The sequence below is a fragment of the Leopardus geoffroyi genome, chromosome B1 (genome assembly GCF_018350155.1).
Source record: "Leopardus geoffroyi isolate Oge1 chromosome B1, O.geoffroyi_Oge1_pat1.0, whole genome shotgun sequence".
Classification (NCBI taxonomy): Eukaryota; Metazoa; Chordata; class Mammalia; order Carnivora; family Felidae; genus Leopardus; species Leopardus geoffroyi.
The window spans coordinates 46,699,681-46,724,869 of record NC_059327.1 but is presented as its reverse complement, the minus strand read 5'-3'; the positions used below and the strand labels follow the sequence as shown (position 1 = coordinate 46,724,869).

Genomic DNA, 25,189 nt, shown 5'->3' with positions numbered 1-25,189 from the left:
AAAGACCCCAGTGCCATAACAGTTAACATGTTACCTTTTTAATTTTGTGTGTGTTTTAGTGTATAATCCAATGTGAATGTGAAATCCTATTTGTTTTTATGGCTTTCTAAAAGAAATATCCCAATAAATAAAATAGAATAAATGAAAGATGTGGAACAAAGTGGGGGCTATCCTTAAAATTCTCTGAAATTATTAGGCCTTTAGGAATTTACAGCTGATTTACAGAGTTCTCTAGCGGAAAAGGCATTATATATGCAGCAGTTAGAATGGTGTTCTTCACAGAACTTTATATATTTTTTTAAGTTTATTTATTTATTTTGAGAGAGAGAGAGTGCGTGCAGGGGAGGGGCAGAGAGAGGGAGAAAGAGAATCCCCAAGCAGGTTCCTCACTGTCAGTGCAGGGCCTAATGTGGGGCTTGAACTCAGTAAGCCGAAATCAAGAGTTGGATGTTTAACCGACTGAGCCACCCAGTCACCCCATCACAGAGTTTTAAGAATAATTTAGAAAAAGAGGGAACAAAGGATGAAAGAAGGAAGTAAAAGGGAAAAGAAGGAAAAGTACTGAATACTTCTACTTTAAATGTATTTGCATACTGGCGTGGCTCTTGCTGTATATGGAGTATGTCATGAATTCTTTTCTAATTTATCTCACCAAGCGTAAAGTGTCTTCTGTGTATGGGACAAACCATCCTAGATGCATTCGTTTGCTAGGGCTGCCGTAACAAAGTGCCAGAGACTGAAATGAATTTTTGTGAAGTTTTGGAGGCTGGAAAATACCTTCAGGGTTGGTTTCTCCTGAAGCCGCTCTCCTTAGCTTGCAGGCTGTTCTCTGCTCCCTATATTCTCACACATGGGCCCACACCCCCTGGTGTCCCTCTCTGAGTTCTAATTATCTCTTCTTAGTAAGGTGCAGCAGTTGGGTTACATTAGGGTCCCACCTTTATGATCTCCCTTAACCTTAGTTACCTCCTGACAGGCACTCTGAATCAGTCATATTGGGGATTAGGAATTAAACAGTAAATTTGGAGAGTGTGCATAGTTCAGCCTAACAATGGATGAAAATCTTAGAGGACGACAGAGTAACAGGTCTTAAGATACAAAATTTAGTGGGCAGATTGAGCTATCCTACTGTAATGTGAATGATAAGGCGGTGATTTTAAATAGAGCCTATGAAAGCCTAGAGAAGAACAAAGCTGTCATAGGGCCCGGTCAGGAGGACTTAGTGGAGGGGGTTATATTTGAAAAAGGTCTGTGGAGCCAGATACAGTTTTGTAAAAGGAAGGGGGGGGGGCGTGCAGAGTATTGAGGCAGGGTACATGGCAGGGGGGTTGCTTATTTGGGCATCTGCAAGTAGAAGCAGTGAAAGTGAGGAACTGTACAGGGAAATGATGGGTCACAAAGCTGTTTCAGAGAACATTAGAAAAAGTCTTGACACTGTGCCGGTGATTTGGACCATGATGACAGGTGTTCGTTTTGCGCAGAGGAGTCATGTGATCACGGGGTTGTAGCTCCTGTAGGAAGAGTCAGAAGTTCAGACTCGGAAGCAGGGTTTTGCATGATCTTGACTGGGTAAATTAACCTCAGAAAACCATAGATTCCTCATCCGTAAAGTAGAGATAACACCTCCCCACCTTCATGAGGCTGTCATGAGGACTGAATGAGGGAATGTATATAATGTGCTTGCCTACGGCAAACACTCAAAGCTAGAGAGGAGATCTTTGGTTTTATTCAGCAAATACCTATATGCCAGGCATGCTGCTCCAGCTGGGATTTAATAATATGAAAATGATTAACATCGTATAGGATTTAAGATACAATGTTAGACCCTCAGCACCTACATTCAAAGCAAGTAGTTTGAGGACTTGATGGAGGAAGGAGTTGGGAGAGGTGCTGGAGGCAAAGGAAACAGATCAGAGCTATTTTTGAAAAGTACAAGGAAGAGAAATCTGATCCTGAAGAATTAGTGGGATGTGTTTTGGGGCACCTGGGTGAGCCTCGGTTGAGCGTCTGACTTTGGCTCAGGTCATGATCTCATGGTTCGTGAGTTTGAGCCCCACATCAGGCTCTCTGGTGTCAGCACACAAAGCCTGCTTCAGGTCCTCTGTCCCCTCTCTCTGCCCCACCCCCACTTGTGCTTTGCTGTCTGTCTGTCTGTCTGTCTCTCTCTCTCAAAAATACTTAAAAAAAAAAAAAAAAAGATGCTTCATTCCTGTTTAAAGAATTCTAATTTACCAGTAAACAAGTGACAACATTTGTACAACAATTCGTTGTTGTTGTGAGTTCAAGCCCCTATCAGGCTCTGTGCCGATGGCTCAGGGTCTACCTCAAATTCTGTCTCTCTTTCTGTCTCTACTCTTTCCTCAACTGTGCGCATGTTCCCTCTCTTCTTCTGCCTCCTTCTCTCTCTCTCCCTTTCTGAAAAATAAACATTAAAAAAAAAATTAGTGGGATGTGTTGTAACCTGTCTGATCTGCAATCCTTGTATCAACACTCCTGATTCCACACTGGCGTGATACATTTCCATCTGTTTCCTAGAGAAAGGGTGGGGGGGGAATCTTTTTGTTTTTTTAATTTCCCCTTTCTTTTTAAATTCTGGGCTTTTATGCTCACGCTGTACTCCATTCAATCAGTATTTCATTCTCGGAGGTAAAGTCATGTTTCCCAAACTAACATTATTTTTCAATTAATTAAAATCAGTTAAGAACAATTTAATTGAATGCTGTCACAAGCACCATAAATCACTGTGATGCTTGCTGTCATCACCCGCTTCTGGAAGCACCTCTCATGGCAACATCCGACACAGCTTATAGTAATATCCAAAATGTTTAACCAGGATGACATAATTGTCAAATATGTAATTGTGCTTTTACTGCCTGTAGCATTCACTACCATTTGAAAATGTCAGAAATTACTACTGCAGGCAAGTTGAACATTTAAATATATGTCCAGAATACATCCTCTGCCAAGATAAAGCATCCCTTCTCCTTGGTAACTTTAAAGTTTAATGTCCTGTGTATCAATAAGCGTCTTCCCGTGTGTTCACATGACATTTCAAGTTTGGGAAGAATGGAGCATCGTCCAGCCCCGACTGTGTGACCAAGAATTATTAGATGTGGAAGTGGGATAAAAGGATATTTTGAAGGCAATAAAGATGGGTTTGTCATACTGGGTAATATTTTAAAATGAATTTTGACATGTTCAATAGACTTCCTAACAAATGATTAGCATCTCCGAATACTTAGACTATAGTGACATCAACTGTCTCAGGATGGTTGTCAGATCATAGCACAGAGTCACTGGAATCAAAGGAAGTGTTGAAATTGTGTGGAATCTCCCCCTCTGTGTTAGCAGTTCCTGTTTCAGCTTAGGACCGTATTCCCGAAAATAAACTCTCACTAAGCTGTCACTGTGGTCTAACATTTATTTACTCTTTGGCCTCATAACAAAAATCGTCAAATTAGTGCCCTCTTGCCAGCCTCCTCCTGGACCAGCAGAGTAGCTAACTGTATCAATGCGCACTTAATTGACAATTAAAAAAAAATTTTTTTAACGTTTATTTACTTTTGAGACAGAGAGAGACAGAGCATGAATGGGGGGAGGGTCAGAGAGAGAGGGAGACACAGAATCTGAAGCAGGCTCCAGGCTCCGAGCTGTCAGCACAGAGCCGGACGCGGGGCTCGAACTCGTGAACTATGAGATCATGACCTGAGCCGAAGTCGGACACTTAACTGACTGAGCCACCCAGGCGTCCCTTACTTGACAATTTTGTATCAGATGGCAAAACAGTTCTAACAGCTGAGTAAGCACATGAAAATAATTCAACAGGTCCTTTGAAAGGAACAATCAGTTCACATTCTTTGGAAACATCTACTTAAAGGGAGTATAACAGTTACAACCAGAATAGATACCAGTCCACGTTTATTTTATCAGAGTTCACCCATGATATGTCATTAGTATGGACAGCACTTTTTGTTTTTTTACAGTACAAGAAGTGCAAGCCCATGTAAATTGCAAATATGCATCCATTTAGATACTTATCTAGAGGGATACAGTTCCTGGAAATCTTTTCTTTGTCACTGAGTACAATAATGCTCTTTAATATCATGGTGCTTTGTTTCTGTGATGCTGCATTTGACTGTGCTGAACTGTGGCACAGAAAACATTTGAGCATATTGTAGACTGCTTATCAAATTTTCTCTTCCATGAAATGAAATAGAGCCATGTCCCAAGTGATAGAAAATTACTATAATTATTCCATTCTACATGGAAGTTTTGTCATTATTGCAGAAAGAAAATCCAAGGATCCTTCAAGCCAGCAATGGGCAGACTCTTTTGAACATGGCTTTTTGAACTCTTTTGACATGGCTTCCAAGTGAGGTAAGGCAGGTGGGAGGCTTGAGGGATCACATCCGTCATCAGAGACTTGAGTTGTCTTTTTGTTGTCTCCATTGTAATTAAGAGGATGGACACAGCATGGGGCCACCGGGGTCCAAATACTGACTCTGCCCCTTGGGAGCTAAGTGATTTTGGCAGTTTACAACCTTTTTATAATGCAGTTTCTTCATCCCTTACAGAGACACAGTAGTAGTACAATCCTATAGGATTGTTTTGAAGATTGAATGAGTTTATGTATCTTTATATCTTGAAGAAATGCCTGACACATAGTAAGAACTCAGTAAATTTAGCCATTATTATTATAACTTTTGTTAATATGAATTGATGTGTTGAAGTTAAGTACTGTTCAATTTTTTGATGCTTCGTTGAGCACGAGAAAGGTGTCAGGAGAATGGAAATGTTCTAATTTTCTAAATTGATGGAACATTTGGATTCTGAAAATAATAGATTGTTACAGTTCCTCCTTTGAAAAATTCTAGTCAAAATTACTAAACAGATGGCTCGTGAGTGCTCAGAAGAAAACTGTGGTGGTCACTAACCATCATAGTGTGTTAATTAAAAACAAGTCATTTCAAACTAGCCTAATCTCATTTTTTGGAAAGAGTTACTGGGTTGTCAGAATAAGAGATGCCTTACTGGGATTTCTGCAAGGTATATGGATTCTTTCATTACATATTTTTATAAAAATGAAAAAAAACCCATAAGAGTGATTAAGTAGAATTACTATTTTTGTAGGTAGAATACTGTAAGAATGACTTTTATTCTCAAGGGAGGTGTCTTGGCTTAAAAACTATAGTTATTTTGCCCATTTTCATTCAGTATTTTATCTCTGGCTTCTGTGAAGACTTGGAAAACGTGCATCATGCAAGTGAGACACATTTTGGAAAGGTAGCTAATGTCGATGACAAATGTAAATTTCAAAAAAAGTGATAACAGTGGTTGATACAAATGAGGTAATGTTTAATGGAAACATGTAAAATTATTATTTTATGTTTATTTGTTTATAAGTTTTGCCAGCTGGCATTCAGTGATCCTACTGGACATTATTTATTTTTTAAATGTTTATTTTTGAGAGAAGGAGAGAGTGTGTGTGCAAGCAGGGGAGGGGCAGAGAGAGAGAGAAGGAGACAGAATCAAAGCAGACTTCAGGCTCCGAGCTGTCAGGGTAGAGCCCAATATGGAGCTCAAACTCACCAACTGAACTGTGAAATCATGACCTGTGCTGAAGTCAGATGCTCAACCGACTGAGCCACCCAAGCGCCCCATTAATTTATTTAAAAAACACAATACTAAAGTGGTCTAGGTTTAATAGAAATTTATTTGAAAGCACTTCGAACCTTTAAATGCAAATAATTTTCTTTTGCAGAGTCAACTCTCATTGGTTGACTTAAGTAAAAGAGTAGCTAATATCCAGTAGTGACAGAGTCCCTACTTTCCAGGAGCTTATAAAAAAGTATGGGTGACAAGACTACAAGTAGTAACAGTACAGGATAGAAATACCACAGAGGGGTAAGCATAGCATTTGAGAATTCACAAAAAGGACATTTAACACCACATGAAGGTGTCTGCAAATGATCCTCAAAAGAGGATATAATTAAACTCAGAGGGTTAGGAGTTTGTGAATTTAGGGTAGGGGCATTGGTATTCTAGGTTGATAAACTATAGAAAGGGCCAAAGATGTGAGCACATGTGTATTCCAGGATTGTAAGTACCAGTGGTCCAAGTAACCATAGAATGGGAGGTAGAGACCACTGAGTTTTAATAGCTTATATTCATGTATGCTTGGTACTTGTAAAAGTGTTTTACTGTATTAACTCATGAGTATAATATAGTAACGAGCGTTGTGTCCACTAGCTTTTGCTGCATAATAGATAAACCCACAGGTTAGAGACTTAAGACAATCACTGTGATTCATGGGTTTCACATTCAGCAGGGTAATTGTGCCGGTATGCGTCAGGCTTGGATCGCCTTGGCTGGATTTGCCAGAGATTCATCTCTGCTCAGCTGGTTGTTCATCTAGTAGATAGTCTAGAATGTTCTCTCATGTCTAGCAATCGCTTTGGTTTTGGCTGGGGTAGTGGGAGAGACCTGACCCCATGTCTCTGATCATTGAGCGGCAAGCCAGACTTCTTCACGTAACAATCAAAAGGTTCCAGGGTCAGCAAGGAGACCGATCTCAACGCTCAAGCCACCTTAAAGCCCCTGCTCATGTCCAGAGCAAGTCACAGGGTCAGCCGAGATCAAAGGGTGTGAGAAATGGGACTCTGCATCTTGCGAAGAGTGAAAACATGTAGGAACAGTTTTGTAATCTGCTACAACTTAACTCACCTCGAGGTAGGCATTTTTATTGTCAACTCCAATGACCATTGAGGTACAGGGAATATTTAATTTGGTCAAGGTCACATAAGTATCAAGGGGCAGGTCTGGGATTTGGCAACAGGGCAGTCTGTGTCTTGATTCTTACCCACTGGAGTCTGCTGGCTCTTGAGGGAAGAGGTAGGATAGGTCCAAGACTATGAAGAACAATGTATGCTGTTATGAGAAGTTGGGTTTTTATCCTGAGGGAAGAATGATCAGAAAGAAGTCTGACACGGTCCCCTTGACAGCTTGGAAAGATCAATTGAGCTGCGTGATGGCGAATGCATTGTATGAAGGAAGTATTGAAAATTGACCAGCTGACTCCTCAGTACATTAGTCTACCACGATGCTGATGAAGACTGACCTAAGGTAGTAGTAGTTGGATAGCTATATAGTTTTAGCTAAATTAAGGAAATGCCATGTTAAAAATAATCGTGTGTGTGTGTGTGTGTGTGTGTGTGTGTGTGTGTGTGTATATATATATATATATATATATATATATATATATATATGACACTATTGACTGGATGTTAGCAGCTTGGGAAACTGGAATCATGGATTTATAACACATTTAGAGAAGTACAATTATTTTGTCATTTGTTACTCAATAATGAGTAATCAAGGCAAAAGATTTTAGTTGATATAAGTGATTGGAGTTGACAGTAGAGGTGTGAAAAGGATGTCTGTGAATACATTTGCTAATTTGCTTTGTAAAGTTGCAAGTCCCCAGTCTGTCTATAAGTGAAACATATAGGTGGTACTTATTCAGTGAACACAAAACTCCTTTGTGATTGTCCATCTGCCAAATGAACTCACAAGGTGTGAACGTATATTTGTACAGAAGACTGACTTACTGTCTTAGAAAAATCATGCATTGACCTACCTACTTGAGAATGAAAGAGGGATTTTGTTATCTGATTTCATTTAGTGATTCCGAGTCTCTTGATTTCTGGGATGGCTCGTGAGCCTGAATGAAAATGATTACAGATTTAATCGAGAGTATAATTATTTAGGTTAAATTTGTATCGAGCCTGCATTTTGGTATGATGAGTAAGTAAGGTCAGAGATAATGCAGAGACTATGGAGATTAGTTTTCTTCATTGCCTATATTATGTTGCACTTTCAGGAAATATACTGTCAGATGGGTTGGCAATATTAGGGGCCACCAGAGGACATTCATTTAATCACTGAGAGCAGCCGTAACAGCCAAAGAGCCAATATTTGAAAGAAAATGAAGTCATTTCAGCATAAAATAAATGCTCTGACTTGTAGAGGATCAGCTAACATTTCATCTTAAAACTTCGAGCTTTGGAAGGGACCTTGGACAGCACATTTTCAATATCTCCATTTACAGACAAAGCTATTGAGGCTCAGAACACTTAAATAACATTTCCAAGGTTCTGTAGCTAATTAGCAGCCTGGTTAGGAAAATAATCCAACTTTCTAGTTCTTGTCCAATGCATCTTCCATTATCATTTGCTATTTCAGTGGCCCATAATAGTTGGGATTAATTTATCCCCGAATATCATGTTCGAAGGAGTGTGTGCCCATTACCACTAAAATAGAGAACTTGTGGCCATTTGCTGATAGAGAACGTCTCTTCTTGAATAGTTACAGGAGTTGTGACGATATTTAAAAGAAGGCACTTTGGGTTGTTTTGGTTAGCTGACCTCACTGGCTACAAAGACTTTGTAACAGTATCTAAGTTTGTCATGGTTAAAGGTGTAATATTTTTCTTATCTGTCAAAAAATTAAATGACGTTGTATCAGGATGTGCTCTGACTAAAGGATGCTAAATCCCATTAACAACACTTCAAAGACACAGATGGAAAGCAGAGTGTCCATCTCATTACGTTACAATGAGAGATGTAACCATCAGTCAAAGTAGACATTCTTTTGGACCTACTGTGTGCACTCTCCTGCTAACAGCGACCTGGGAAAACAGATTACTTGGCAAACTCAGAATCAGGCTGAGAGTAGGTGTTGATAATGGTCAAATACTTCACAGGTCCAAGCTAATACTGCCTCTTAACATCTGTGCTCACTGCCTTCTGCCAGGACAGGAGAGCTTGGTTTGGTGACATGGGTAACACACCTTCCTGTCTGTATGAGGATCAGCATGGCCAAAGCTTATTCTAGTGACCACGTTCCCATTTGCTCAAGTTCTAAACTGTCATCCTTTCTGGTTGATACTCCTGCCTCACCCCAACCACCACATATATTAATACTTAAAAATTTTTTTATATGTTTTTGTTTATTTTTGAGAGAGAGAAAGAAGGAGCAAGGCAGGGGCAGAGAGAGAAGGAGACACAGAATTTGAAGCAGGCTCCAGGCTCTGAGCTGTCAGCACAGAGTCTGACACGGGGCTCGAACTCACAAGCTGTGAGATCATGACCTGGAATGAAGTTGGATGCTTAACTGACTGAGCCACCCAGGCACCCTATATTAATACTTTTTCAAGTCTAGTTGAGCATCAGAGATCTCTCTGAAAGGGGACTTTACATATCTCTGATCTCATTTTATTATTTAACTTTTGGAAGGCAACCTGATTCCTTTTACTTCCCAATTCTTGGGCAATACCATGTCACCTCATTGTCATTTCTGTGTTCTGCCTCTAGCCCCACCTAGGTTGGAGTCCAGATTCTACATAAATGTTGAAATACTTTGCCAGGATTAGCTGGGCTAATATGTAAAGATCAGTTACCTTCCCGGTGCTCAGCAAAGCTCTGTAAGTAAATTCTCACTTACCTATGAATAGTAATGAAGCTGACAGATTGTTTCTTGTAAGCAGTATAAAAAGTAAGCGCATGATAAATACATGAATCCCTAAGGAAGGTACAGAAAGGATAGACTAGGAAAGCACACACTGGGTTTAAAGCAGGCCTCACTGCTAACAACTCTGACCTGAGCAGGTATCTTTACATCTGATTCTGTTTTATCATACATAACATCTCAATGAAACCTGCCTTTTAGGGTTGTTTTAAGATTTAAAGCAGTGTGTACATTAAAGGTTTTATTAGTATGGCTACCACATAGGTGTTTAGTAATTCTAGATTTTTCCATCTGAGAACTGTAGATTATTGATATTTAAAGATGGAAAAAGTAACTTCACACTGGTTATTATCCTTAGCGCAGTCAGAACAGCCTGAACACCCATCAGGCAGTGCGTTAGTGTATCACGTTCTCGGTTATGTTAACATGAAAAATAAAACTGATATTTTACCAGTAAAATGGGTTCATCGTAAAACAGCAGAGAATTGCAATTCGCGACATGCAAGCTGTGGTAAAACCGTAGGTAAGTCTAGCAAAGGGGAAGAGCATTATTTTATGGAGAAGGAGGAGGAAGTTGGGAGGAGTTGTTTTGAATGACAGTCCGTTGGAGAAAAGCAAATGTTCAGGATACAGACGGTTTCTCATTGGCTGAGTTGCAGGGTAGTCAGTTCCTTATAGGGGAGGCAATGTGCATCTTTTCCTGTTGGGTCCTGTAATTGACGATTTTTTTTCCTATTGAGGATTCTTCTGTTGGGGTCTGTAATTGACAACTTCCTGTAATTGACGTCTGGTTCCTCTCCCCCTTGTGGCCTCCTGGCTCCATTTTAGTGAGGTTTCCTTCATTAATTTTTACCTTTCCCCCTTTTGGTGAAGATCTTTCTCTGAAAGCACCACTAATCAAGAATTAGGTTTTCTTAATTCTGTGGTCTTTTGGCCCTTAGTGCCAGGAAGGACCTTTCTGGGGTGTCCTGTTTCATGTTGGAAGAAAATTGTATAGATTGCAAACCAACTGAGGTCGCATTTGAGTAACAAGGAGGAGTAGCAGGGAGGACTGTCAGGCACTTCCCAGTATACTCCGTATTAAGTTAGTAAGCACTGGATATCATTTTATGATTGGGGTACGTTGTTGTTTTCCTTTTTTTTTTTTTTTTTAAAGGTTTGACAGGCAGCAAGTACAGAATGAAAAGTGACATGATCCAAACTATATGATGGTTCTAAACCAAGGCCCTCGATCTGAATGTAGCCAACCAGAGATAAGTTTTTGGCCTTATTGTGACTTATGGGAGGAAAAGGTCTCTTAACTGAGGCCAACTCAGAGTCACGTGTGCCCTTAGGAAATCATCGCTTAGTGTCCTTGGAAGCAGAGTAGTGAAGGCTGCAAGAATACACTGAAAGAACAGACCAAGTGCGTTTGGGAAGATATGGTACAGATAGAAACATGAAGCAGTAGTTGAACATTTCACCTAACAACAAAACCTCAAAGATGTTTTGAAACAGTTTAATGGGTGTGCCCGGGGGGCTCAGTTGGTTAAGTGTTTGGCTCTTGATTTCGGCTCTGGTCATGATCTCACAGTTGTGAGTTCGAGCCCCATGTCGGTTTCATGCTGACAGTGCAGAGCCTGCTTAGGATTCTCTGTCTCCTTCTCTCTCTCTCTCTCTGCCTCTCCCCTGTTTGTGTGTGTGCTCGCTTGCTCTTGCTTAAAAAAAGGCATTAAAAAAACATAAAAATAAATAAAAAATAAAAAAATGAATTGCAAAAGAGCTGTTTGGAACCGAACGTGTATCAATAATACAGTCTGTAAAATTATAAATTTAGAAACCATGAATTTGGATAAAAATCCAAAGTCAGTTAATAGTTTAGATGAAAAGGAGACTTTTGTGAATCCAGAATTACAGAACCTTGTAACCCTTCAGAAAAAGCAATGGAAGAGATTAATTTGTCACGAGATCATGATGAGGCTGTTTCTGAAACGCCATAATCAAAAGAAGAGGTTTCCCCCTTTCACAAGGGTTTGGGAAACATGAACAAAGACATTGCCTTTCCACAAAAGAGAGAAAAGAAGCAACAGTAAGAAAAGGGAACATAGGCTGGGCCGGACATCCTGGGAAGGTTATCTTACCACACACCATCTGCTTCAATTCCAGGTAATTGTTACTTTCATGTCCTTGGATGGTGAGGTACAGTCAGGGTTTGGTGCTTTCTTTAGATGTGCCACAGGAATTCAAGAGTTTACTTCCTGGAGTTTGGCAGCACAAGGGCCGGTTAGCGGTATCTCATAAGAGTCCAGCGAGGTTGAAGAGTCTTTCTGGAAGTATCTTTTCCAATAGATGAAATCTTCAGGTTGCCAGGTGTGATTCTTAAGGTCTTCATCTCTGGGAGTGCACTGTGAAAAGATTGTTCAACCAAAGCATGGTAATTTTTTAATAGAAGCTGTTGTACATTTGCAGTATCGATGTGTATCCCTTCTTATCCACTGTGGGCCAGAGGAGAAAGGGACCGAGTATATTGGACATCTTGCAACTGTCTTAACAGGGTAAGAGTTTATAAATTACAGAAGAGGTGGATCTGAGGTTTAGGACTGCCAGCAATGCTTCCAGCCAGGGTAGTTGAAGGGTCTCTACGTATTTTGCCAAGTGCGTCTTGGTAGTGCCCACATCGCATTCCTAACCCTGAGGATGGAAGACAGCATGCAGTGTGGAAGTGTTGTAAGGATTTGTTGAAACACCTGCTGAGTAAAATGGGTTCCCCAATCACTGTGAAGTTTGAGAATGGTTCCCCAGGTAGGGATGATCTTTTCTAACAGAATTATAACCATAAAAGAAGCAGTGTGGCCTGTCTACAAGAGAAAACTTCACTCCAGTGAGTCAACACAAGCCATGACTAAAACATGTTTATATCCATGAAATACAGGGGAAGCTGTATGAAATCCATTTGTATGCACACGTTTCCCTGGTATGTGCTTTGGACAGGTGGGACAAGTAAGGTAGGCACTTTTGGTGGCCTTATTATCATTTCCCTGCCACTTTTAGTTTATGAACGCTATGGTTTTGTCAGTAGACCAGTGGTTTAATGCACGTAGAGGGGTAAGTAGTGGGAATTTTAGAATTTTCGGGAGGGCTGGATTATTTGGTCCAAACCAGAGTTCTCTCTTTTTGTGGAACAAGCAATTCTTAGGTTTTCTGTATCACCTTTCTTTTCTTAGGGCCAATTGTTGGGCATCTCTGGTCAGCTTTTCCAAATTATCATTTGGGAGAGCATCTTTTTGGATCATGACAGAAGTTTGGCTGTTGGTTTCCTTGAGAGCAGCATTTTTGGCAGAAATATCAGTGAGGTAGATTACTTTGGTCTCCAGGGAGTTGAGTCTGGAATGCCCAAGAACCTTAATAATTGCCAGAGCAGCTGGCAAAAGTATGGTATTTAATATATTTTGGACATGGAAACCTTTTCTAATGTTATCCCCATTGGAGGTAAGGAAAGTCCGGTTTCAATAACATTTTAAAGTCATGACCTACCTCAAAGGCGTAATGACTATTGGTATAAATATTTGTGTTCTTATTTTTGGCTAAGGTACATGGCTGGGTACAGGGGATCCCATGATTATTTCTCCAGTGGCCTTAACTAAAAGGGCAGTGGCAGGCATAGCTCTGAGGCAACAGGAATATTCCTGTGCCACAGGGTCTAGTTGTTGGCTATGTTACCCAATGGGGCCATGATAGTCCCCATGTTTTTGGTAAGTACTCCCAGGGCATTTGCTTCCCTCTCACATACAAAGAGAAAAAAGGGAGCCCCTGGGTGGCTCAGTCAGGTAAGTGTCTGACTCTTTATTTTGGCTCAGGTCACAATTTCACGGTTTGCGAGTGTGAGCCCACATCAGGCTCTGTGCTGAGAGCACAGAGTCTGCTTGGGATTCTCTCCCCCCCCCCCCCCCCCCACCTCTCAAATAGAATAAAACTTTAAAAAATAATAATAGAGGAGGGAAGTTAATAATTAGGATGTCCAAGATCAGGGGCCTTTATTAGGGTTTTCTTTAAGGTCCCCAAAGCTGTGTCTTCTTGATCTTTCCAAATACTAGGGTCAGGTTTCTTGTTTTTCTTTTTAATAAAGCATATTGCGATTGAGCCATAAGAGAGAAGTTTGGAATCTAATTTCAACAGTAGCCAACCAGTCCAGGAAAACATTGTAATTGGTGCTTAGTTTTAGGTTTTGGGAAGTTAAGGGTGCCATGAAGTCTGTCTGGATTCGGATGTGATCCTTGTTCTGAGATCACGTGTCCTAAGTATCAAACCTCAGATGGAATGAACTGCAATTTTTGTTTGGAGACTTTATATCCTTTTTCTTTTTTTTTTTTTTTAAGGCTTATTTATTTATTTTGAGAGAGAGAGGGAGGGAGAGAGAATCCCAAGCAAGCTCTACTCTATCAGTGCATAGCCCAACTCTGGGCGTGATCTCATGCACTGTGAGATGACCTGAGCTGAAAACAAGTCAGCTGGACTGACTGAGCTACCAAGGTGCCCCTGAGTTCATGTCCTTTTAAGGCCAGAAGTTTTAACAGGTGGATGCTGGCCTCCTGTGAAGAGGTTAGAAAAGGTTTTGCTTTGCAGAGAAGCAAATCATCTACCACTGTAACAAAATAGAGCTTGCATAAAACTATCACCCAAATAAGTCTTTAAGTTTTGTGAAAAGTGAGAAGGACTCTCTATATAACCCTGGGACATTACTGTGCAGGTATATTGTTGTTCTTCCCAAGTGAAAGCAAAAAGATATTGGCTGTCTTCATCAACTGAAATATTTTTTAAAAATGCAATGCATACATCAGTTATAGTAAAAAAAAAAAAATGCTTTCATTGAGAATGGATGTCATGGAAGTTAGGGACAAGAGGATGCCAAGGGATAATAATGTTATTTATTGCTCAGAGGTCCTGGGAAAACCTCTGTCATCTGCCATCAGGTTTCTTACAGGTAAAATAGGGTTTTTACAGCGACTAGTTGGGGGATAATGAGACCCTGAGCCTTGGAATATTCTATTGTAGGCTTGATGCTTTGAAGGACTTCTTTATTTACAGGATATTGATTAATTTGGTGGAGAGCTTTTGAGAGATCTGTTTGAATCTTGATCAGAGGTACACTGTGAGTTCTCCCAATATCAGTTGAAGATTTCACCCCTAAAGGGGATGGTAGCTAATCCCATTGGGACCAATGATCAGTGTCCCCAGACTCAGCCATAGTGCCATGAGTCAGAGCAAATAAAAGATGCTCAGGAGTCATTTAATTGCTCTGGTTGGCTATTTTGAGTACTACTCTCAAATTCTAGAGTTACTTTCACCTTTTGGGAGAAAGCTAATTCTGGCATATTTTTCTAAGAAATGTTAGCCCAATAAGTGAATAAGAACAGAGAAACTAAAGAAAAAAGAGTGGGTGTCTCTCAAAGGGCCCAACCCAAAGGGAATAGGTTCTGAGACAGGAACCTGTTGCTATAGTTTATCAGAGATCCCCAGTATTTGCGATATTTTGGTACCTCGAGGCAGAGGCTGCTTTATGGCAATGGGGTTGAGCATCCAGAGGGTAGTTCTGGTGTCAACAAGGACAGAGTGAAAGCTCCCCAATGTGGAGAGTGGTTTTTCTGAGCTGATTAGGAGGGAGGATTGGGAAGAGCCCTTGTAGTTCTTGGAGCCTCCTCATTGGGAATTAGAAAGACATTGGAAAGACTGAGTAGGGGGCCGAAGGCACTCAGCGAGGTGCTTAATGTTGTAACCATCTCTAAATGTCCTGGCCCTTTGCAATAATAACAGGTACTAGGAGGTTTTTGGTTTCATTTGCCGAAGTTGAAAATTAAGAATTTTAGAGGTCTTTCTTGGACTCATCTAAGGTGTGAACAACCTGGTTTGCCAAATGAATTAAGTCTGAAGTGGACATAGTTTCTCATTCTATCCTGGTCCCTTTAACTAAGGAGAAAGATCCTGGTTCAGCCCATTAATAACCGTAGAGGGGTAAAGAAGACCAGAATTTTCTTTAAACACAATTTAGAAGTGATTGTAATAGTAATGAACAGATTCACCAGGATTGGTGTGCAAGCCTGAATTTTGTTCCAATCAGTAAGCTTAGGAAGAGCTGCTGTAGTTGCTCAGTGGAGATTTCCAGTGGGTGTTCTAGCATATTGCCAAAAGATAGGCATCGTTCCTCTAAACCCCTTTTAGGATGTTCCCACTGGGCTGGTTTCATCCAGTGTTTGGCCTGACCCTCACCAACAAGCATGTGGACTAAAAGATCTAAATCTGAGAAACCAAGCTGGTAAGGCTGCTAAGTTTGAATATGCTAAATTTTTCTGAAGACCTGTGTGGGCCCTCAGTCACACTGGGAAACTCTAACTATGGTCCACAATTCAGCTTTAGTCTTGGGAACAAAAGAAATTTGGGGTTTCCTTGGATCTTAAGGAGACTTCATTTTTATTTTGTTTTTTAATTTGTAATTAACACGCAGCATCTTTTCATGTGTTGTTTGCCATCTGTATATAGAAGACTTGAGTTCATGGAGGGAATTAGAATGGGGAAACTGAGGCCGTAGAGGAGGTGGAGACATGCAGAAATGAAGGAGGACCGTGGTCGCAAAGGTGGAGCCTGAACAGCAGGTGGCCAAGAAAATGGGGGGGAGGGGGGAAGAGAGGAGTCTTTTTGACTTTTTCTTTGACTGTTTGCCTCAGTCCAGTGATTGTATTTCTCAGAGAGCCAGTTTTAGATTTGTAATAACATTTGGAACCTTCAAAATACCAATCAAAACGGGCATCCCATTCAGGTTTTTCAAAGAAATATTCATTCATTCATTCATTTTTGAGCTGTGACTTTCTAATTTAATTTTTAGGAAAACAAAATTGGAGATTTCAATCAGAGAGATTGAAAGGTCCCTATATGGCCATTGAAGTTCTAAATGATGTTTGGTTGAATCGGCCCATTTAATTAGAAATGTGCATGAGGAGGGACCACAGTTTTTAAACATAAAAACTGGCCATGGGGCGCCTGGGTGGCGCAGTTGGTTAGGCGTCCGACTTCAGCTCAGGTCACGATCTCGCGGTCCGTGAGTTCAAGCCCCACGTCCGGCTCTGGGCTGATGGCTCAGAGCCTGGAGCCTGTTTCTGATTCTGTGTCTCCCTCTCTCTCTGCCCCTCCCCCGTTCATGCTCTGTCTCCCTCTGTCCAAAAAATAAATAAACGTTAAAAAGAAAAAAAAATTAAAAAAAAAAAACTGGCCAGGGTCCCAGGTGGGGTGTGTACCCTCAAAACATGTTGATGACAAGGGTCTCATTTCTTAGAGATTTTTCCTCTAGAGCAAAGAGAAAAATTCCTAAACTGCTCAGTTGCACACAGGAAGGGCCTGCTTCCAAAGTAATTGGATGAAAGGCCGGCACAGTTTTGTAGGAATAGTCTGGTTCTAGAAACGAGTTGGACCAAAGTCCCAACGAGTGCTCTTGGAAAGGACAAAGCCTTAAAATGTAGCCCAAGTAAAGCTTGGAGGGCTCAAAACTCAAGGATGGTGGAGCTTGGACTCTGGGAGAAACTTCCCTGGAAACTCCAGGGTCAGCAAGAAAGCAAAGCACTCATTGGGCCTTAGGGATACTGGCACCTGTTTGCTTACCAGCCTTGGAATTGTTGGCCGTCTTCTCTGGATTCTGCTGCTCTGACACCAAGTCATGCTGATCTTAAAAATAGTTATTTTTACCAGCAAAATAGGCTTCTTCAAGAATAGCAGATTTACAATTCAGAATAAGCAAGGAACAGCAAAACCACAGGCAAATCCAGCACCCAAAGGAGGGAAGTGTTACTTGATGGAGAAGAAGGAGGAAGTTGGGAGGGGGTGTTTGGAATGAAAGTCAATTGGAGAAAAGCAAGAGTCGAGGGTGATAATAGTTTCTCATTGGCTGAGTTCCATGGGCAGTCGATTCCATGTGGGACATACAATGTGCATCTTTTCCAGGTGGGTCCTGTAGCTGAGGATTTTTTTTTCCCGTTGAGGATTCTTCTGTTGGGGTCTGTAATCGACAGTTCTTCGTATAATTGATGTTGAGGGGCACTGCTCCCACTTCTGTCCTCCCAACTCCATGTTCCTGAGGTTTCCCTTTCCTAATTTCTGCAGTAAGAATATAAATTTTGACTGCAGGCCTTTGGACACCTAAACTGCAAATATGGGAGTTTCTGGAATAGCTGCGACTTATCCATTCTGGGTGTACCTGAGTGTATCCTTATAACACACAAAAATTAATACTCACTTAGGAGTTTCCTATAACCGCTAATCTGCCTAAGTACATAACATCTTAGAGAAAGACCTCATCAACATTTCCCTGAACAAGAGTCCTCTGTTCTCCTTCAAGTCTTTAGGAAAAGAAAGGATTCTATGATCCCCCATGGTAGCATTCATAACCATATGTTGTCTGTGTTTAGTACTTAGCTGACAAGGCATCTTCGAGCTCAGCTGCACAAGTGTGGTGATAAAGTTTGGATTTTTTCTCCCTTGTATGAAGTGTACAACCACATTATAACTTCCTATTAAAACATACCCTTCAGGCCGACTTAGCATCTCATTTATGGAAACATGAAACATAGCTCCCTCTGCCCCTCCCCCCACTGGCCTCAACAGTTTTGACTTGCTACAGTGTTTAGAACACATTTTTAATTTGCTCTTCTATTTGTCAGTTTGTTTTTGTTGTTGCATAAGCAGCAGCCTGAGAATCTTTAAGGGCTGCATGCAAGGCTGTCTGAATCCTTGATACAGTGTGCACTTGGATAAAGGTCAGATTCATCTTGTATTCCTTAATAAGATTGTCTATTTCCCTATGATATAGAATAGGTTTTATCTCTTGGAAATGTGTATTTCGGTTACTACCACTTTGCTGTCAACTTACTTTCCATGAGCTCCTGCCTTTTTCTCCTTGAAAGTGGTGGTTAGCTAAGGGAGCCACCAGTCTGAGATAAATTGATTTCAACTTACATAGTGAAGAAGCCAGAAAAGAAAGAACACGACTGTATTTTGGCCATAACGTTGTGGTATGATTGAAACGTTGTATAGCAACCAAAGGTATGCCTTCATAAATCTCATGTTCTTCTAGAATATGTATGTAGCATCTGGAGACCAAAGAGAAGTGGGGACTGTCTGTTCCTTGCACCATGACTTGCTTTTGGGCAGTGGGCTAGTGATTATAGGTCTTAAACCAGATTCTGTTCAACACACAAATTTCTGTTATGAGGCAGCCCAAAGCTATCACACAGTCTTTCTGTAAGCTCACGTAGGACCTTCTGTCCTCATGACTGCAGCAGGCATTGGGCTTGGAAGGTTAACTCTGTAGCAGGTTCAATAACATGCAGATGCTAGGACCAGGCAACCACATTAGCAGATCAGAGACCAGAGTCTCCCTTGAAGTTGGGGTCCCGGAGTAACCAGTGTTTAATATTGTAGGTGCCGTCTCTAAGCTGCTAGGAGGCTGCTGGCTTTCTGTGCTGTGATCACCTCTCATTTCACCATCCCTTAAACTGATTAACAAATGCTGTGATATAAATTTTAAGGAAGCCTTTTGAATTGCTAAGTGGATGTTTGTATCTGTCTTGTAGGCAGGAAACAGAAACCCACAGTATTTGCATCACAGGGTTTCTTAGGAATGCATTAGGAATGTATATGTGAAATGCTGAGGGTGGTGGTGCCTTCAACATAGTAGATGTTTGCTTTCATATCATCCACGTGGTCGATCATTGGTCGTAGGAGGAAAAATATTTTTAACAACTGCTATGAACCTAGGACATAATATTGTCATATGAGCAGATTCTAGTGTTAAGAGTTAGTCAAAGTGAAGGGTTGTTTGTTTACTTGGTTAAGGATTTTTTTCTTCCTCCCTCCCTCCCTCCCATCCTTCTTTAAATGGCACATACTAATATTTATTACCTGCTCATTTCTCAGACTAAATTTCTTTAAAACCTTTTTTAAATTTTTTTTTTAATGTTTGTTTATTTTTGAGACAGAGAGAGACAGAGCATGAACGGGGGAGGGGCAGAGAGAGAGAGGGAGACACAGAATGGGAAGCAGGCTCCAGGCTCTGAGCCATCAGCCCAGAGCCAGATGCGGGGCTCGAACTCACGGACTGCGAAATCATGAGCTGAGCTGAAGTCGGACGCTTAACATACTGAGCCACCCAGGCGCCCCTCTCAGACTAAATTTCAATACTTAATGCTTCTTAGTCTTTACATAAAGAATTGAAAAGTGTCCCTTCCCTCCCTCCCTCCCTCTCTTCCTTTCTCCCCCCCCCACCCCCATCTCAGTTCCTTTAAATTAGAAAACAGTATGTTTTCTGCTAGAGTACCTCATAAATTGACTAAGACAAAACATGTGTAAATCTTCATTTTACATACTCACCTTCTTAGTTTCTTGGGATTAGCATCTGTTTTGGATACATTCCTTTCCTTGTGGTCACATATTCCCTGTATCAATCTGTTGCATTCACACAGTGATACAGTTTTGGATTTCCCCCAGGGGACTAAATGGAACATTGTGCTTTAATCCCCTCCCTGACCCTGCCTCCTCAAGAGGACTTAATCATGATGTGAATAGGGAATAACTGTATGTGAATGTCCCTCATTTGCAATGCATGTTGTGTCTGCCTCTTTAAATAAAGTAAAGGTTAATATGTTGATTTCCTATTTATAGGTAACTTAATGCTTCTAATTTTTCCTAATCATGGCGCAAGGTTTTGGCTCAGTACTACGATTTCTTAAATGATCTTTCTAAATCATTATAATGATTTGATGAGTTTACTACTCTCCGAAGAGGTCGGATTGACAGGTTTAAAGAGACAAATCATACAGTACTTTTTTTTGCCACATAATATCTAGTTACACCAGCAGGTCCTTCTATTAAGCAAACCGTATTTCTGGTTGATGTGTCTTTCGGCTTTTTCCTTTGAGCCCAGACTTTTCTTCTTTGGCAATCCCGTTTAACAGTAGTGCTCATATGACCTTCACATATATCAGAAGAGAATCGCACAATATTTAATCTGAAAGCTGAGCTAATACTATCCATCAGAGAAAGTAGATATTAATTCATTACATCATTTCCATTTCTGACATTAGAAAAAAAGCAACTTGACATTTTACTGCTTTTTCTTCCTTCTTTCCTTTTGCACATGAATTAAACTTTAGAAAAAAGCCTGTCTTCAGACAGTATGAGACCTGGAACCATCTTGAGGAGCTAACCAGTTACTAATCTTTGCCTCAACAGACTAGGAACAGGCTACCTAATTGGTATCTTTTTGGTTTTGTTCTGTTTATTTGACATAGCCTTTCCTCTGGGTCAGTTGGCCTGTAAGGCAATGCAGCCAGTGCACCATCCGTAATGAGCTGCAAAATTATTCATCTGCCTACCTTCTAGTCCTTTATTAATTTTGAGTCATTCTAGACAATGTGAACTATGAAAAGAAACAGTTTTTCCAGGTAGAATCAAGTCTGGAGGATCATTCACTTACTCAACAAATGTAACTTTAGCAGCTCTTTGTGACAAAGATACATTGGGCACTGGAAATAGTGCTACCACTAACTCCAGACACGTATGGGATGTCTATAGTGTGTGAAGCAGAGTTCCATGCATTTTTACATATATTAATTCTAGTTTTCCTGGAACATCCATATGGGGCAGGTACTATTATCATTTCCATATTAGCCGTGAATAAATGGAAGCACAGAAAGCTTGTTACTTCTCCAGGGTGGAGCCGAATCTGTACCTAAGCAGTTGGTCTCTGGAATCTACCCTTTTAAACCTTTCAAAAAGTAAAATTTAACCGGTAAACTTGAAGATCTAATTGGCTTTATTCAGCAAGGCTTGAATTCGGCAGCATCCAGTCTAGCAAGTAGAAAGGAGCTCCTAGGAGCTGTCCAAGGTGGAAGGTTTTTAAGGATGTTCTTAGCAAAAGAGAAGAAGGGATTGTTTCTGGCAAAGTAACTTTTCCTCAGGGGGGAAGAGCAGAGGTTTTATCGTGCAGATCAACTCACCATCCTTTGGGGGCTAGAGAACTGCATCATTGTGACAGATTACTTCCTTGGTAAGGACCCGAAAATTCCTGACTGACTGGTTAAAACTCCGTTTTGGGGGTAGGTTGAAACTGCAGTTAGTTTAGGTATGAAGCCTGCTTTTCTGACACTTAGCAGAAGTGACTGCCTTTTGAGCCTGTGGTTTTCTTTTTGACAAATTCATTGGACAGTTAACCACTTGCACATGGGTGATTGATGGCAAAGTCACTGCCTTCATCCAGCTCATGGGTTGGGCTGGCAAGGTGTCCAGTTTTGTTAGGTAAAGTCCCCTGTTCACTGCTCCTGAGAACATGCCGTGTGTATACAGGTTCTGTGCACACATAAGAATAATGGCTGAGTCATTCCATTCTCTCTTTGTTAAATGGATGTTTATTGAGTACTTACTATGTACCAAGTACAGTATAAGACCCTGGGAGCCATAAAGAGGAATAATAAAAATCTTTTCCCCAATTTCATACGTAGCTTCGGTTGTTCATTACATCATTTTCATCTTTTATTTTCCTGCTGCTTTAAAGTACTTAAAAAGGATAATGTAGATAATGTAGATATTAAAGAGCATTCCATAAATTCCAAACCGCTGTGCAAATATTAGGTTTTATTTTTATCATTGCTTGTTTTATTGAACAACATTTCATGTGCCCTTCTCATAGGTGACTTTAGCCATTTGTTAATTCCATTTATATTCTTTCCTAATGATTAAACTTGGTGTTTGTGGTTACTGGGTAAAAGACACATAGTCAATTAAAATTTCAAAACTAATATTCAATATGAGATGGCCGTGTCACTAAATGAAAATGCATTTTATATGATGAAGGGAAGCTGCAAATTTACTTGGATTTTTCTATCAAATTAGCAGCTTGCTTGTTACCGAAGATGAATGCTAATTAGTTCTCTGTTCTGCCAAAGGCATCCCATCCCTGCCCCGGGACGGTGTTTGTAAAGCAGTCTTCATTCTGCACGGATTATTCTTGCCCTCTTTTTTGCTGGCTCTGACATGAAGAAAGGGCAGGAGAGAATCATTGTCATGTGCCAGGAGCTGTGTTTAATGATAACCACTCATCACCACATTATTGGCATGACTGAACCTGAGATAGTCATGTCTTCCAAAGTAGAAGCCAGCCTTGGAAAGCCCAGGGGTTCCAAATGAAATGGGCTGTTCCCTGCCAGGGAAACCCTGAAATCGATAAAGGCCAACAGATGAGGGGACTCTTGGATTCAGGGCTAAGACAGGCAAGTGGAATCCAGTAGGGAAATGATAAAGCAGTCTTTATCGTTGAGTAAAGTATTTTGGGCTTTGGGGTCAGTGGCAAAGCAGCTAACTTTCATTTATTCATTCATTCATTCATTCATTCATTCATTCATTCAATATATGAAATTTATTGTCAAATTGGTTTCCATACAACACCCAGTGCTCATCCCGAAAGGTGCCCTCCTCAATACCCATCACCCACCCTCCCCTCCCTCCCACCCCCCATCAACCCTCAGTTTGTTCTCAGTTTTTAAGAGTCTCTTATGCTTTGGCTCTCTCCCACTCTAACCTCTTTTTTTTTTTCCTTCCCCTCCCCCATGGGTTTCTGTTAAGTTTCTCAGGATCCACATAAGAGTGAAAACATATGGTATCTGTCTTTCTCTGTATGGCTTATTTCACTTAGCATCACACTCTCCAGTTCCATCCATGTTGCTACAAAGGGCCATATTTCATTCTTTCTCATTGCCACATAGTACTCCATTTCTTTATCAATTCATCAGTTGATGGACATTTAGGCTCTTTCCATAATTTGGCTATTGTTGAGAGTGAAAGCAGCTAACTTTCAAAACAGATCCTTAAAGCACAGTTAAGAGGCTGGGGGTTCATCTGGGTGGAGCATTCACTTAAGTGTCTGACTTTGGCTCAGGTCATGATCTCACGGTTCGTGAATTCTAGCTCTACATTGGACTCTGTGCTGACACTGTGGACCCTGCTTGGGATATATATATATATTCTCTCTCTCTCTCTCTCTCTCTCTCTCTCTCTCTCTCTCTTTCTCTCTCTCTCTCTGCCTCTCTCTGCCTCTCTGCCCCTCCCCTGCATGTGCTCTCTCTTTCTTAGGAAAAAAAATTATAAAAAATAAAAACCCAGATTGACCTGTTGCAGAATTCTCACACAGAGAGTCATGACAACAGGCTTTTCTTTCCAGGAAGCAACTTATTTTGTGCCAGCACAGCTCAGTTGGGTTCCTGCCAGAAGAACTGAGCCCCTAATGCCATGTGGAGTAGTTTTTTATACAATTTCTTTTTCTTTGTCTCCCATACTGGTAACACACAAACATGCAGTCTGATTGAGTGGTCTCCTGTTGCAAGGTCGTGAGCAATGTCACCGACGCTGTATAGCCAGGTTGCCTTGAGGTTTTTGTCTTTTTTTTTTTTTTTTTCATTCCTTAAGGGACCCTACCACAGGGTGTCCAAGTGTGGTAGCACATCGGAAGTGATGGAGGGAAACTGAAGGCGGGGAGACAAAAGACAGGTCAAGGCAGACAGAAACCAGAAGACACTTTTATTTTTATTTTTTATTTTTTAAATTTTAAAAACATTTTTCAATGTTTATTTTTGAGACACACACACACACACACACACACACACACACACACACAGTGCAAGTGGAGGAGGTGCAGAGAGAGAGGGACACACAGAATCCAAAGCAGGCTCCAGGCTCTGAGCTGTCAGCACCCAGCCCGACGCGGGGCTCAAACCTGCAAACCGCGCGATTGTGACCTGAGCCAAAGTTGGATGCTTAACTGAATGAGCTACGCAGAAACCCCAAGAGGACACTTATAAAAGGCGAGGCAGGGAGGGCCCAGATAATGGTTAAAGAGCACAAGATCCACAGGAACCCCAAGAGCAGGGTTTCACATGGAGGAGAAATAAGAAACAGGCCATCAGTGGGCCCCTGTGCGCTGGGAGGTGCAATTCTGCAGAGTCAGCCTTCCCCAGCGACACATGCCACACGAACCTATGTGTAGTATGGGGTCCTGGATGGTCCTAACTATATAAATGTGTTGGACATCCAGGGGTGGCATCATTTTGTTTTCAGGTGCAACTGCGATGGACTCATAGTGGACGTTGCCCCCAACCACACTGACTTGTGGAGGGAGGGGGATGTCTGTGGATTGGTGGGGGTGCACAGATGCATAGTTGTATGAGGGGAGCATTACCCAAGGTGCGTTACCGAAGTGTCTTGGCAGAGAGATGAACAGGAAGAGAATTGCCTGTTAAAATCAGACGCCCGCGGAGTTCTGAAACCAGTAGCTGTAATGGTACTTTCTAAATCGTGTTTCCCAAAGGATATTTTAGTCATGAGCACACAGCTCACTTACTTGAAACTATGTAAATCGTATCAGTTAATTTTTACATGGACTAAATGGCCTTTTCAGATGATTGTAGCAGTGCTCTTTGCTCTGGAATGCATTTTCTGCATGTATGCGTCCCATGCAGCGTGTCTGCTGACCCATCTGCTGTCAGTGACCCGTGCACACCTGGTTCATCCCAACATCCCACAGTCTAAGAATTCCCAACTTACAGCAAATGCCATGTGGTGCGTATTTGGCAGGAAGACCATTTTCCTCCTTCCA

General features: G+C 41.1%; 1 protein-coding gene across 13 annotated transcripts in view; it reads left to right on the top strand.

The window, feature by feature from the left end:
• Positions 1-25,189, top strand: part of UNC5D (unc-5 netrin receptor D) — a 569,825-nt gene that overhangs the window by 63,790 nt on the left and 480,846 nt on the right. The window contains exon 1 of one of the 13 annotated variants that reach the window (XM_045461002.1): positions 4,109-4,377. The exons of the other annotated variants lie outside the window; for them this stretch is intronic. The gene's annotated coding sequence lies outside the window, so the exon portion shown is untranslated. Of the gene's footprint in view, positions 1-4,108; positions 4,378-25,189 lie in introns of those variants that run through there. 13 annotated transcript variants of the gene reach the window in all.